Source organism: Anser cygnoides, chromosome 13, assembly GCF_040182565.1.
Source record: "Anser cygnoides isolate HZ-2024a breed goose chromosome 13, Taihu_goose_T2T_genome, whole genome shotgun sequence".
In the NCBI taxonomy this organism is placed as follows: domain Eukaryota; kingdom Metazoa; phylum Chordata; class Aves; order Anseriformes; family Anatidae; genus Anser; species Anser cygnoides.
In genome coordinates, this window is record NC_089885.1 from 16,510,771 (window position 1) to 16,526,718 (window position 15,948).

Below are 15,948 nucleotides of genomic sequence, written 5' to 3' on the forward strand. Positions count from 1 at the left end.
GGGAAAGAATCACAAAAGGCTCTTGTTAATAACTCATGATTTTAGGAGAATTAAAAGGACAAACTTTTAGCCCTCAGTATTGTTACAGAGTTTGAATTGTCTTAGCAAAGGGCAGCTATCTTCCAATGGAGACCATGGGTGAGCACTGGGGCTTCAAGGTCTATGCACCAAATTTTTGATCTAGCATTTGCAATTCCTTTCTATAAATAAAGAAAATGTATGCAGCCTTCCTCTTTCCCCTCAGCTCTCCTCCACCCCTTACTTTGAGAACACTTCCGTGAATATCTATTATGCTATGTGATATTTGGCCTTAAAAATGGTCAGGGAAATAAGCAACTGAAACTAAAAAGTCAAAATGATTCCATAAGTGCCAAGTAATTTTTCCAAAATAATGCATATCTTCTATTCTGCAGTTCAGAAAGTATTTGTACAGGACTCGCATGAAATATTCTTTTCTTACTTGCAGTGAAGCATGAGAATTTCATTTCTAAAGATTTGATTTATTCAGCACAATATTAGGTGATTGATGTCAGATTGTGGCATAAACAAAAATACTGACTATGAGTTAAATAAGAAGGCAAAGCTACAGCTGTGAAGATGAGATCCCTTCATCATACTTTTCGTAGGTAGATATAAGCTGTTGCAAGATGCTACTGTTGGAGATACTGATTCACCATGCTGAAACCTTCAGCGTGCTATTAGATATGGAGGACACTGGGCAATATGTTCTCTTTGCTGACCAACTAGTTTGCTTTTGGGGGAAAAAAAAAAACAAAACAAAACAGAAACCTTTGTTGTGCATTCATATATTGCCTTGGGTTTTGGACACAGAAAGACCATCATATGCTGCAGCAGTCTGTGCTCTTCCTAGCACAGCACAGCCCCCCCCATTCCCCCCCCCATAATCTCTTATGTTAGAGCAACAGCTCCCCAATCATTTACAGGCTCATAAACACAATCCAGCAGCATCCGTCTGCCCAATAGACCAGGGAAACAGCTCAGAAATGAAAGCCAAATAAAACAATAACTCACAGCAAACAAACAGGCAACTACAACAATCAGATCATGCTGCAGAAGCCTTTCCAACAACCCAGACACTTCATTAGGCATAGAATAACAAAGGAGAATAGACCAATGTCATCCCATCTAACTTGCTTAAGCATGTTACCTCTCTTTTTTTTTTTTTACTTTTTTTTTTTATCCCAACTCCTAGCTATGCTTATTTTCTTCTCGAGGTAAGGAAATGCAACTTATGGCTGGAGACAGAATGAGCTGTGTTTTACAATTATAGAACTGGGAAGTGAAGAATTCTTCAGTTATAGTTTTGCTTTTTCATTGATATTTTCATAGACTTTGACATTTTCAATTTTCAAATTATATTTTTTTTTATCTCTTAATATATACTATGCTGCACACTTGACCATAGCTTTAACTCTATACTAGATCTATCTATTAAAGAGAGAATGCTTCCTCACCACATATCAGTTGTGGACAAAATGCATTCTATCATCCTTCATATTTTACCTAGGCTTTACTTAAATTACTTCAATTATACATATCCTTAAATTACAATGTATTTGCAACCATTGTTACACCTTTTTTTGCAGAAGTGAGTTACAAGGCTAAATCAATGAATGGTTGTACATTATTTTGCTGATGCAAATTTCAGTTGAAACAAGATTTTTTATACATCAGAGATCTGCAGTTCCCCCCATCTTTTACTGAACTTTTCATATTTCATTTCATATGTTGTTTTTTTTTTTATCCATGAATGCAGCTTTTTTTGTTTGTTTGTTTGTTTTGTTTTGTTTACAGTGATGTTTCAAAGTCTAGGAAGCTGTTTGTTGCTGCTTGCTGAAGAGAAGCTTCCTTCTCTCCTCTTCCTGTGTATTCAGGCACACATTCTCACTCCCTTCTTACTTTTCAGACTGAGAGATAAGCAGATGGTCTAAAGTTTTGACCCTTAAAAACCCTTCCTCACATGCTACCTGAATACTAAAGACAAACAAATTGTTTTTAGGAATACTACATTTTTTTATTTTCACTTAGAAGATAAAATTTTATTAAGTGGTCCAAACCTGAGAATCATGAGGTCCTTGCCATTGGTTTAAGTCACAGATATGCCTAGAACAGTGTACCCTAAAAATGCGAATTGTTCAAAACACCAAGAGTTTAAGCAAGATTTAAGTATTAAAGTCTTCTCTGGGAAAATAGCTGATGAAAAAAAAAAAAAAAAAAAAAAAAGGATGTAGATTAAGACTGCAATGCCGATATTTGTACCAGTATATATCATGTGGAAAATCCTTTCAAGTCATTATTGAAAAGAGAAATTGTAAACAAAAGGTATTCTAAACTTTGGAAAAGGTCACAAGCGTCTACCAGCTGTTTGTAGAACAGGTTGGGTAGAATAGTAAATCTGTGAGGTACTTAACTATAGCTGATTTCTTTACATTGGATTGAGCTTCAGATCTGTGAAAATCAGTTTAGAGCCTGAGCTTTGGAATGACCATTACTGCAAGGGGACAATTTTTATTTAAGAAAAAATATCAATATTTTCTTTATATCTTCACAGTCTGTTTATACAATCTTTCTTCTTGGGTAACTGATCTAAATACAATTCCATTGTTTAATCAAACCTGAAAAGCTTTACAAATATTGTAGAGTAGAGAACACTTTTTCTCAATATTATGCAAACTGGGATTTTTCCATGATATATCCATGTGACACTTTCCATGAGTTGTTTGTGAAGAAGATCAATTTGCATGCCCTGGTTATTGAATTGACACTCATGGCATTTGATACTGCTAGCAGTGGATGATAGTAATGGCACTTCTGGGGGTTTTGAGGCAGTTGTGGCTGGCACATCACAGTTTCAGTGCTAAAGAGGCCTCGCTGAGCCAGGTCATTGCACTGATATGCATGTCATTAGATAAGTAGATATTAAGGGAAAAAACAACAGCAGAAGTTAACTTCAGTCTCTTTTTACAGTACTTGTTGACCATGTAAGTGCTGGGTACTAGGCTTTTAGCAAGTGTTCCATGTGTGGCAAAAGGATGGTGCCATTTATGAATTATCCAATTTAATCCAAGGTGAGTGTAACTGGTACACAATGTTCAACTGGTAACATTTCCCCATACATGAAAATTTAAGATAATACTTGTGACTGGTTGCATACTGATTAGTTAGTAAGATGTTTAAGTTCTACATGGATATCAGTTGCAAGTGAAAATGAGAGATACTATACTAGGACATTGGTGATTAGTTTGACTTTTTTCTGTTTTGTATCTGTTAAGTTGTGATTGTATTAATTTTAAAGTCAACAACAAAAATGCATCACTTCAGCGCTAGAGAAAAGCTAATCTACTAAAAATGTTCAGTGCTCATATGTAATAATTCATTCACTGATCTGTTTTATCACTTATTTGTAGGAGATATTCCACAGATTATATATGTTTGTTTCTTTGAAAAATGCTAACTTACTTTGTGTAACAGTAAATGTTGACTTGAATCCTAGTGTGCAAATCCAGAATACATCTTATGAGAGTCTCCAAACACTGTGTACGCATAGGAAGCATCTTGAGACAAAGGTCACTGGGCAGACCTTATTAGTGGACAACTGGGTGAAAATCAGATTGCTTAAATGATAGCATTAACCAATATTGTACAAAACCCTTATATAGTATACGTGAAAAATGAAGAAATATAGCCAGGTTTCTTGAGCACATTTAATTTTTCAGGTTTGAAAGGGATGGGTATTTTTGTATGAATGAAACTACTGCACTCTCATCCTTCCCTCAGTGCACACTTGTCTGGGTGTTGGTGAAGGTGTCCTACCTGCCTACCTTTATCATTTTACTGCTGTGTTTTGTTGAGAGAGACCCAAGTGAAAATGCAGCCTTTGATCAATACCTTGGTGGATACAGGAAGAAATACTGTTTTATACAAAACGGGGAAACTTCAGCTCAGGAGGAAATCCCATTGCAACCTGTTTTTGAATGCTTTGAATATTTAGTTTAATTGCCAGGGACTTGATTAATCATTCCCTATTGTTTACTGCCTAACTTCTGTATCCCATACTGAGCAAAGCTGTCCCATACTGCTTGGTGTTCAGGTGCTCAGTTGACTGTGTTCTTGTCTCCACAGAGCACTCAAATTCTCTACAATATAAAAAATATTTTCTTCATCCTCTCTCCAACCAGATTTCTGGCTATCACAATTCATGTGAATAAAGGCAATCTCCCTTTAGTTTTTGGACTGAAAGCCATGCTGCTCTAGTTCAGGGACAAGCAATCCCTTACCATTGTTCAGCTTCCCCAGTGAAAATCCATTGGCTTTTTACACAAGCACCCTTGAATAAGTTAAGGCTTTTGCAGATGGCATTGAGCCTGCCCACTTTGCAATACGGACAAACTGTCACACCAACGTCGTTCAAGGACCCATTAGGGTCCTGCTGTTTAGCTGTGGTACTTAGCGTATCCTGCTAATTTCGTTTCAGCAGCTAGATGTCTCTCTTTCCTCCATTATTAAGATAACAGTAGGTGAGCAGCTTTTGCCTTTGGAAAAGACTTGTTGCCCTCCATCATTTGTCCATTTTAGAGCCAAATGTAAGATCTGAATTTGCCTATAAATCTGCAACTCAGTGAGCGTGTGGCTTGGTTTTGCACATAGCTTTTTCAGATCATTGATTGTTTCCCTCTATTAATCTGTTCTGTCCTGAGGCTGACCTATGTTTCTGCTTTTCATGTTCCTCTCTGCTTTCCAAGTAGGATTGTAGATTGAGACACTTTCTGCCTTCGGCATTCTTCTTTTCTCTTAATCACAGCTGTTTTCTACCTCATGTAATAGTTTGCATTTCATGATATTTTTAAAGTCAGAAATGCTGTCCTGCTACAAGAACCAAAGTCTTTGGTGTAAGCTTTGAATTGTGAGTGTACGGTTCTGGAGACCAATTCCTTGCACATGAACCAGGGTATGCAGTCTGTCTTTTGAGAGAAGGCAGGGCCTGGCATTTGTTTTGTGGCACAGTGGAAATCTTCATTATTATTATTATTATTTACTAATATTATTTTATTATAACTTTCTTCTTTCTTATGCTTCCGCTTGCATTTCTCATGTTAACTTTTCTTCCTTCAGGGTGTCCTCATATTGTTCCTACTGGTGTGGACTAAACATACAGAAACTGAAGGAAAGGTTCCCATTTTGTTCTTTTATGTAGTAAATAAGATATAGTTTATCTTATGTCTTTCTCTAGGCTGTTAACTCAAAGGCCAAAAAACCTCTAGCTGTTCTAGCTGAGACGATTAATGAACATTTGTAGTTAATAATTTGGATATTCCCCTAATCTAAAAAGGAGACAGCACATATATATATATATATATATATAAATAAAATAAATGAAATCTCTATTTGCAGTTTTTAATTTTTTTCATAGAAGAAAAAAATGTTTTCTTTAAAGAGCATTCAGGTGTGGGCCAAGGAAAATTGCTAAGTACTATTAAAAGAGAATGATTTTTCAAAGCACAGGAAAACTGAATAAACTGATAATGTTCGGTGTTGCACATGCAATTCTAGAAATAGCATTTAAAAAAAAATCAAGGGGCTGGGCATTTCAAATATTTAATGTAATTAACATCACACTTTTCAAACTCTGAAGGTGTTATAAAGCAAGGATATTTCTGTTTAAGAACATCAGTCTTTAGTACAAAATAACATTTATAACACCAATATTAAGTAATAGATAAACCAGTCCACTTTTTTCTCACTATGGGTAGTGATGCTGGTATGCAATGTGCTTGCTTATTATATTTATACTAGGTCTTTCTAGTATAAATTATACCTCATGTTTGCAAATGAAATTCCACACATGTACTAACCATTAAGCATTTTTGAAAATTTCTAGTATATTGTACATTATTGGGACAAAAGAGAAATACAGTTGTAGAATTTGTAAATGTTGAATTAGTTTTGGCCTAGCAGCTTAGATCTGGAACTCAGTTTTTATAAATAACGTTTAAAGTTCAAAGATACATGGCTATGTGGGCAGATACGAAGAATTTATTTTAAGTGTGTAAAGTAAACTATGCTTGTTCACTTTTGTAATTGCTTTATCCCTTCATTTTGTTGGTTAGCAAATAACATTTAAGAACTGTCATTTGCCCAAATAACAGTATTCCAAATGTATTACTCATTCACGGAAGGAAATTAGCATGTATTTGGTTAGAAGGTATCAGAATCTATTAAGATTTTATGCATGGAAAACTTAGACCTGTAAGTTTTAACAGTGTTCCCCTTGAACACTGCTTACCAGTCAAACTTATAGATTGGACACTGTTCCTTTTTCTTTTAAAGACAGCAAGCACTAATGACATAGGCATATGTAGCCAGAGACCCTCTTTCTGCCTGTGCACTGAGCTGGTGGCATCTGAGGCAGCACTGGTCGAAGAAGCCACCTGTGCTCAGCACCATGCTTAAATCAGTAACAAGGGCCATGGTACTCACTTGAGCACAATGTTGGTGAGCAATGTATGCTGCACAAGGGATGCCTTAAACATTATCAGTCTGAAGTATAAGCATAGAGCCCTCACATCTGCCTCTGTCATTCCATGTCCATATGTTTCTGAGGAGGGTTTTAAGCAAGCGTGTTTTCAAACTGCGTTTCAGCAAAATCAGCCACTGGGCTCCAGAGCAGGAGGGGAGGTGTTTTCAAGAGCAGGGGGTGAGGTCTTCCTTCTATGGGCTGACATGCATGGAAACTGAGAGTTGCACCCTAACAGACTAGTTTTTGTAAGAATATCTCCACTATGTTTCTGAAATTTAGAATTCTAGCATACATGCTGTATGTATGCTGGGCAGCAAAACTTTGCACCTTTAAAAATTTCATCCATGTAATTCTGCCTGTGCTATTGCAACCTGCAATAATAATCCATTAATCAAGTGTCACCCCTCTAATACAGAAGAGTTCTTTCTTTATTGCCTTCGTTTATAATAATTTAGTTTATTCTTTACAATGTTATTGGTTTTATGAAATGGCTCATTACATTTACACAAAGCTAAATCATTCAATTAAATGTTTTAAATTAAGTAATATTAATTTCTTACTAGATTTATTGTTGGATTGAATTGGAAATCAGGCCTTAAGAAATTATTTTTAAAAATAATTATTGGGAAGACATTCTTACTTATATTGTAGGCTAGTGAAAGAACAGAAATTGCTCAGCAAGTTTTTTAAATGATTAAAACCCAGGTTCCCTTTTGAAAACTGATGGGTGGCATAAGCAGTGGAAAGTTTGCTTGTCTGCCTCTGCATGAACTTTCAAGGGGAAAACCACCATCCAAGGAGATTTTTTGTGTAGCTTTGGTCAGAGAGAAGAAACATTATTCTGGAAAACATTCCAACAGTCAGCTCCCCATATAGGTGCATATTCACGGGAAACTGAAAAGACAGGGAAAAAGGGTCTATGTAAGACCCTTGGCTTTCTTATGCCTTCTGTGCTATCCTGTGAAGTAGGGGTTGAAAGCTGGTCTGCTTATTTCCATGGAAGAAAAAACCCTATGAATGTAGATGACATTCACAAACGAGTTTAGTGTTTTTAAACAATTTTTTTTTCTTTCATCTTTCTCTCTGGTGATGTTATTATGGAAATTTGTATTATATATGCATTTCAGAAAATTAAACATTTTTTTCATCTTCTTAAACTGAAATGGGGAGGAATGCCCATTGGAGGAATACAAGCACACCAGAGGCAAGTCTATTCTGAAGTGCGTAAAGGAGTTTGGAGCACGGTCTTCTCATCACTGATTGTAAATTACACAGTGATTTTAAACCAAGTTATCCTCAGTTTGGAAGCAGAGTGAAAAAACGCATCATGGCTGAAGTCTCAATAACTAAACCCATAAATATTTGTAATTCAAAAGTGATTTCAATATGATTCAAACTTGAGAAACTTTTTTTTCCAGAAGAAACTCATTTAAAAATTGTATTTGTCCTAAGACATCTATTATCAATTCACAGTGATGGAATTCTAGGGTGAGGTGGCTCATTTTTAGTTAAGATACTAACTTTTCTCCATAATCTTTTCCACTTCTTTGTTATTATTTCAAACCCATTACATTCACAATTTTCTTGGCAAGAAGTTCCTTTTATACTTCCTTAAGAAAGCACAACGGGAGAAGCCCTTTCCTTGCATTGGTTCCTAAAGCTAGGTTTACAGTCTTTCTGCCTTTGGATGGAAGACCATCTTCCCTTCATAAACATTTCTCAAGTTGACAAAAGTAACTGTGAAAATCCTGAGTGAAAATAGTCTAATCAAACAATAATTTTACTAGTAATAACAAAACAGCAACTGGTGATAGATACTGTTGTTAGGATAAATGTTAAGGAAAAAGGATGACTACCACATAGCAGTGGCAAGAAACTTTTGGCAGAGTGAAAGACAACGCAGTAGTGCATGCTTTAGAGCATGGCAGCACAGATCAGGGCTATTACCAAGTGGATGGCAGCATTTAATGCACTGCCTCTATTCACTGGCACCGCATTAGCCCTACAAAAGATATTCTGTTTCTAGCCCTATGCTATCCTGAACATTTCTTCTTTAGTTTCATGTCTTATTTTTTTTTTCAGTATTTTCATTAGTTCCTTTTTTATTTTATATATATATATATATATGCATATATATATTAATTTTATCTTGCTAGCCGCAGTGCAGTTTTAACAATTTTCCTTTTTATTGCCTTTGGAACAGTCTTGCTGATCTTCCACCTCCTTCTCTTTGCCAAAGATGACAGGCTTACCATCTTTAAATTTTTTGAATTATTAAAAGCCTTGAATCTTTTGTTACCCTCTGCTGGACTGCCTGGATTTGTGGCTTAAAAACAATAATAATTAGGTGCTCTGAGCTCTTGAAAGTATTCCAAATGTTTCCTTTCTCTGATAATAAAGGCAGCTCTTTGTATTAGATCAGAACCTATCTATTCACCGTACAAAGAGATATTTTGTGTGAATGTAAAGTTAGTAAGGGATATTTAATTCCTAATAAGTGCACTTTTTTCATCTTACCTTGTTTTCTACGTTTTCATTTGTATCTCATCACATGATTAGTGAAAAATTGTTGCTTTTCATTGATGAATGTTATAAACTATCATTATTTATGTGTACTGTGTTTATGCAAGACTAGTTCTGAAGTTTGTTTTGAAGACAAGTTCTGAAGTTTTCTTTTTTAACCTTTCTCTTTTCTTTTTTTAAGTGTCTGTTGCCTAGTCCTTAACAAACCTTTTTACTATGTCACCTTCAAAGCAACTGTTCAATCTCTAATTACATTTCTGTGTTTAAACTTTTTCAAATGATGTTAAAGATTCTCCCCTTGAGTGCTTTTCTTCACAGTGTGATGCCCCATCACCAATGCTTGACCCATTTCTGCTGCCTGTGGTGCAGTTCTCTTCAGCCTGTCAGCTGCAAATATGCAAGACCTTAAACTTGAAATAAATCCTGCATCCCTGTCCTCTTCTGTTGTCAAATCAACTTTAGGACAGTCATTTCAATGCCCTTGCTAGGACAGAATCCCTTGGTGGGAGAACCGTAGAAGTACCACGGAGGGACTCCTCTTCTGCTTCTCTGTGTTGGCTGAAAATGGCAACAACTATTACCCTCCCACACCGCAGTGCCACCTGCAGCATCGTGAAGGGCTTTTTCCTTTCTGTGGACTCAGCATGGGTGAGTTGGCACTGCTTTATCAAAATCTGAACATCATAGACAACACAAAAACAGTGTGTTGGGGACGCAATGTTTGAAAAAGGCTTATAAAACAGATTTGATTTAAACTTGTATTCCAGTCAATGGAGAACGGGAATTGGGTAAAAAGCTTAAGCAGAGAAGGCAAGAGATCAAAATTACCAGTTTGTTTTCATTCAATATTAGCTCACTTCATATCTACTGTCTAGTCCAAGCAAGCATATTATCTCACTATATGAGAGGGAAAAGGATAAAGCTCATTGGATTATTTTGCAGTTTTTCTCAATTTTGCTTATTTCAAATCCAAGGTCTCTGATATGAATTAGATTAAAAGTTTCTCGTAGACTAATAGCTATGTACCCTGAAGTTAGTCCATTGCAAATTTTCTTGTAATTGCTGTTGCACTACATATGAAGTAATAAATACTAGTCGATGTGGAACTTTTAATATGGGTCTCCCAAAACCCATCTTGAGAGTCTTTATCAACAAGACAGCATATTTTCTCTCTGTGTCCCCGTGAATTTGTAATTATTTATACAAAAAGCAGTGGTTAGAAATCAAGAAATATCTATGTAGAGTAACCAAGGAATTGATGATGATCACCTAGGAAATGACAATGAGCAGTATAAATGAATTGCCTACTGAGAGGGAGATTTCAGTCCCTTCGTTTCCTAGGTGAGCTCAGTGTCCAAGAAATTTGCAGAGTGAAATCTTCCTTTCCCCCTCTCTCCACACATTCTTTCGTCTTCTGTTTCAAAGGGATTTTTGACACTGTGTAGTACATAACTTTTTTGTTTGTTTCCCTTAAAAATGGTGAATAGCTGGCTTAGAGGTAAAGAAGAATGTAAAACATTTATGTACCAAATAAATCACATAGCATATAAGTAGTTTTGGAACACTGCATTTCATTCGTCTGGGGGGTATTAATGCCAATCCTAGAGGACAGAACAGAAAGAATAAAATTGAGTTAAATAAAACCAACGTGTTTAGTCTTACAAACCCACCAGCAGACATCAGTGCCAAGCTTTAATTCCTTTCCTGCTGGCAGCAGGAAGGTGGGTGAGACAATACTGTCACTTGCACAAATTAAGTCACAGTGGCAGAAACACAACACAAATAAATAAGAAAAACAATGCAAAGAAAAACAGACTGTTGTTGCTACATAAACCTTCTTCCAACCTGAAGGTGCAGAAAAAGGAAATGTAATGACTTGGTGTGTACCATCTTGTAGTCTGACATTCCCTTTCAGAATAAGAAGAGAGTGTAAGATGTCAGGAGAGGACTTGCTGCACATTCTGATAGCGAAAATGGGCTTGTGCATAGCAGAAGAATCCCTTTTTCATCAGACTGAGAAATAGAAGTCAGCTGTATGAAGCCCTAGGAAGCTAAAGGCAGCCTAAGCTGAAAGAGAGGAAAGCTATGTGATAACACACATATGGTTTTTTTTTGCTCAGCATCATATAACTGCCATAATATTATAGGCCCAACTTCCAAGATGTTTTTTCACAAAGGAAAAAAAGCTGTATTTAACAAAAATATCTAAAATTTCCTGCTCATCTCACACAATAAGAGAAGCTACTTTTTCTCTTCTTCTATCAGATAATCAGATAATCAATCTATCTGGGGCTGGGGGAAGGAGAGGGTATTTTCAATCACTTTCACCTTTTTATTTTTCATTTTAATGTTTCTATATGTACAAGTTATCTGTCAAATTTAAGTTTTATTATTCTACTTTTAGCACTTTCTGCACATGATCCTTTTTCTTTGGCACATTCCTAACTCAGCTGTTTTCAGAGTTCCATTATGGGACTGCAAGCAAAAGTTGAGGATAGAAATAATATCAAAGCAAAGGGACAAAGTGCAGGTCCCACATACTTCTTACAACATGGGACTGAGGAATAGCTGTGGATCAACTGAAATTCTTCTGGTAATGTAGAAGTTCACACTTGTATGATATGCATTATCTCTTCTATTCCTAAACTAATTTAATCTAGCTACGCTGATTTTAAAATAACGCATAAAGTTACCCAAAGCAATCTAGTTACTTGCTAACTAAGAATGTACTTCAGTAGTCCAAGTAAATGTTTCTCCTGTGACCAGTACTGCAGACTGAAAGGAGACTGGGATGTTGCCATGTCCCATAGCTAGACATAGTATTTACAAGAGAGAATATATTCAGAGAATGCTGATGTACTGTTGGAAAATATTTTTTATAAGATTTTTGAGTCAATGTCCAAAAATATTCATATGCCAAAGTAAACAAGTAACTGTTGACACAGTTATTTGGAGCTTTTGAACAACTTTATTTGGATGTGTATATTCTGCCCTAATAGATACGATTGCATTTGGGTTTATGTGTGCTGTACTAAATAAATCCCTGTTATGGTGCTACATGAAGGCCAGGATAAATAGGAATGAGACCTGAAAGCATGGACAAGATTGTCAAATTTACCAGCTTTTTTTGGAAAACAAGCAAGGCTAGTGATTACATTTGTACAGCTTCTGGGGCAGCAGTAACTTCAGGCCAGTTTTTTCCACTTAGTGTGTAGAAACTTCCCTTGCTGGTGATCTGGTTGTCTCATCCTAACTTGTGCTTAATTTGACCAACAGGACGGTCAAAATTTTTGATTTCCAGCATGAACTCAAACTGTGAGCCAAAATAATAGAATAGATAACCTTTTTAGTCTTGATGGAGTTTATACAGTAACAGTGCTTGCTGTGAGGTGCTGGAGGTGATCACACTTTTTTGAATACAATTAAGTATATCATCTTGTTTCTGCTTTGCTGTCACCTCTGAAGACCCTATCCACTGAGAAGCCAGCCCAGAAGTCTAGGAAGTCATAAGGTCTTCCTGGCTGGAAAAAGGTCATTATTTTATAATGCCAGTTAGTAGCTATCTTTTTCTTTTTAAATATATTTATAGCCATGCTTTCTTATGAAATATTCTTCTACAGGTCTAGTCAAAGACAATAAAATCTATGGCTTTGAGGATTCCATACATTAACAAATTAAATTGTGCAGGTCATTAATTTTACAATAAGGTAGGCAAATCTTTTTTTCTAGGTGTTCAGAGGAAGATTTACTTCTTAAACACTTAACAGTTCATTCCAGAAAGCAACTGTCTTAAGGATTTACTTCAGTACTGTCCATCAGCTATGTGCTAATAGAGCATGTTCTTCAACCACTACGAGCTTGGGCAGGTGTTTGATTTGCCAGTCTAAATCCTTTGACAGCAAATATTATTTTAATGAGTGCTTTGCTTGAAATTTTAGTTGTTTTTTATAACTCACTATGTTCATTTGACTTAGTGTCATGGTATCAAAAATATTAATGGAGTTAATTTAACTATAATTTGCCTCATTTAATGAGGAATCCTTTTTTAACAGTGAACAAGTAAATAAGCATTTAATTTGTAAACTGTTCTCATCTAGTTTATTCTATTTGAAGATGAAGATTTATTATTTTCTCTCGTATATATCTGGATAGAAATAGAAATAACATTTAACAGTACTCATTGATATGAAAAAGAGGTTCTCAGTTGAATGTGTTTAAGATTACTTGAAGTATTAATCTAAGTCATTATATTTATTTATAACAACTTAAGGTCTATTCAAAGTACATCTTATTTGGTACTGATATTCTAAGTTTATTTTGGTGGTTAGTGATGCATGGACAAACAGGGATTTAATCAAATACACAGAGAAAGAAACTTCTATAAATCAAATATTTATATGTATGTATATATATATTCCTCCTTATGTATTATAAGAGCATTTAGAATTCAGAAATTAACAAATAATTTTGAGTGATTAATTATTCATCTTTTGCCAGCCTACAGAAAATAAGAATATAAAACTGACTTCGTAGTTTTTTGACATTTTTTCATAATCTGTCATGACAGATTTCAGGAAAAGCATCCAAATGTTTTAGTACATATTTGGATTAAATTGTGAAATATATTAACCTAGACATGTGTATAAAATAAATAATTATGATACACTGATAAGAAAGTTGCCTTCTTTCTGTTAATAGAAAATAATGACAAATTTCAACAGCAAGCAATCTGTAATAATAATAATTCGATTAAGATAGTTCTTGACTTAATCTTTCCTGTAATAAATGCTTTGGGTTTAGTAATTGCCAATTAGAAAACTAATTTAAAAACTTTGTCTGATATTGAAATGGTCATGATATACTGCATGAAAAAAAGCATGAGAAAATATATTCTCAATGCTCCATTTCATTTTTATGTACTTAAAATAGAATTGGTTTCTAGAGGCTACAATAGGCTCTTGAATACAAGGTTAAAACTTGTACTAATAAACTGGAACAAAAAAGAGGCATTCCTCACCAGTGTGTGACATCTCTGTGAACAAATTTGTGAAGAATACAGATAGGACCACTGGGATTTCATTCCTCTCACATTAGTTTTGCAATAAGCTTTGCCAAGAATCTTGTTTGTTAAATATGAATTAGAACTACAGGCTTCTGATCAACATTTTTGTTGATAATTAGTACATATAAAGCCTTCAAGAAGTGTGGGAGGGTTGTGTGTGTGTTTTTTTGTTTTGTTTTGTTTTCATATCAGGATATGATTTATTTTGGCAAATGTTTTACTATCCCACATCTCAAGTTAGATCATTGGAGTATGGTGGTACATAAATCTCATGTGAGAATAAGCAAAATTTATTTTCTAAATAGCAAAAAGTCATGTGAACGTGTTTCTTAGAAACTCTTCCTAACCACAGTGGAAAATCTAGGTGCCCAAGCATGATCCAAGTGATACAAACCCACTGCATGTAGCAATCAACTTCTACAGCTGATTCATCTGCAAAATACTTCACATCACATGCACTGTAAATTAGGGTTCATTCAAACAAGTCTAAATGTGAAGTCATTTTTGTAGAGGTCTCTGCTTTAATTTGTGGGCATCCTCTGGTCTAGAGAAGCAAAGGGAATGAATCAATGTTAGGATTATCAAAACTGGGTGAATGTGTTGGAGCGTGGGATATGTAAATAGTTGCTGATTTTCTTTGGTCTTCTGCTCTTTTTTTTTGAAGGAGGGAAAAAACAGATGTAGTGCAGCTCACTTATTTCTTTGAATAGGAAGACTGCATGTGTCTGTCTGAAATCTGGACAATCAAGCACTATTACTGTTTTCAATCAGTAGGAAGCAGCGCATAATTAGTCTTCTACAGTTACAGTTACAGTTATTCCTGTGACCTTCCTCAAGTTCAGTAATCATAAAAACTCAATGTTTAGCAATTGCTTGTCAGCCTAGTTTTAACAGTGTCTTCCTCTGCTATTTATTTATATTACTAATATATATAAATGGCTATCACATGGCACTTTGCATGACAATAAATTTCACTTAGTGTGATACAGTGGTAAGGTTGCAGGTTTTAGCAGAACTGTCTGAAATAATATTCCCAGGTAAATGCAAGAGATGCGGTTCCCAAGCATCTGAAATAAATGGCACTGTCTTTCCCAACGGCATTTTAGGAATATTTAGCATCTGAACACATGTGAAAACTACAGTGGGCTGAAAAGAGTACTGAATTGTACTCAGCATTATTGAAACTGAAAGGCAGAGAAGAGTTGTATAAATGAACGAGCTCCTAGAGGCTTTTTTTTTATAGATTATGGGGGGAGAATGTGTTATAATAAAAGGTAATAAGAGCTTTCCTGCCTCTGATAGACTCTACCTTTGGCTAACCTACAGCTATCAGGAGTCAGTAATCCATGCTGGATAAAGAGACTTTGAGGAGCAATTTTATTCTATTGGAATGCACCAGTTTGCACAATGGATTTGTTCGCCTTTTGCAGGCAGCCTTCCTGAGAGACAATATTTCTGAAGCTCTGCAAAGTGCTTTTTCTGTTTTCATTCTGCAGTTTTTTAATTGGATGAATGGGCTGCAGGGGCTTAGGAGTTGGACAGACAGTAAAGTTTGCACTTTTTAAAAAAACAGCCAAACAAAACACGTCTTGCAGTTTCACGTGACAATAGGATAAAATGAACATGAAAGAAACACCTATTTAAAGAGCAGTGCATGAATGTTTTAGTGGTGTTCACTTCAGACTGGCACATATTACATGAGTCTTGTACCCTCATGGGAAAGTAATATGCTCCAGATTGACTAAGTGCAGATCCTTTTCATAGGAAGGTGAAGGAATAGACACTGGTAATGCAGCAACAGTGGTGTACTGAATACAGGATTGGG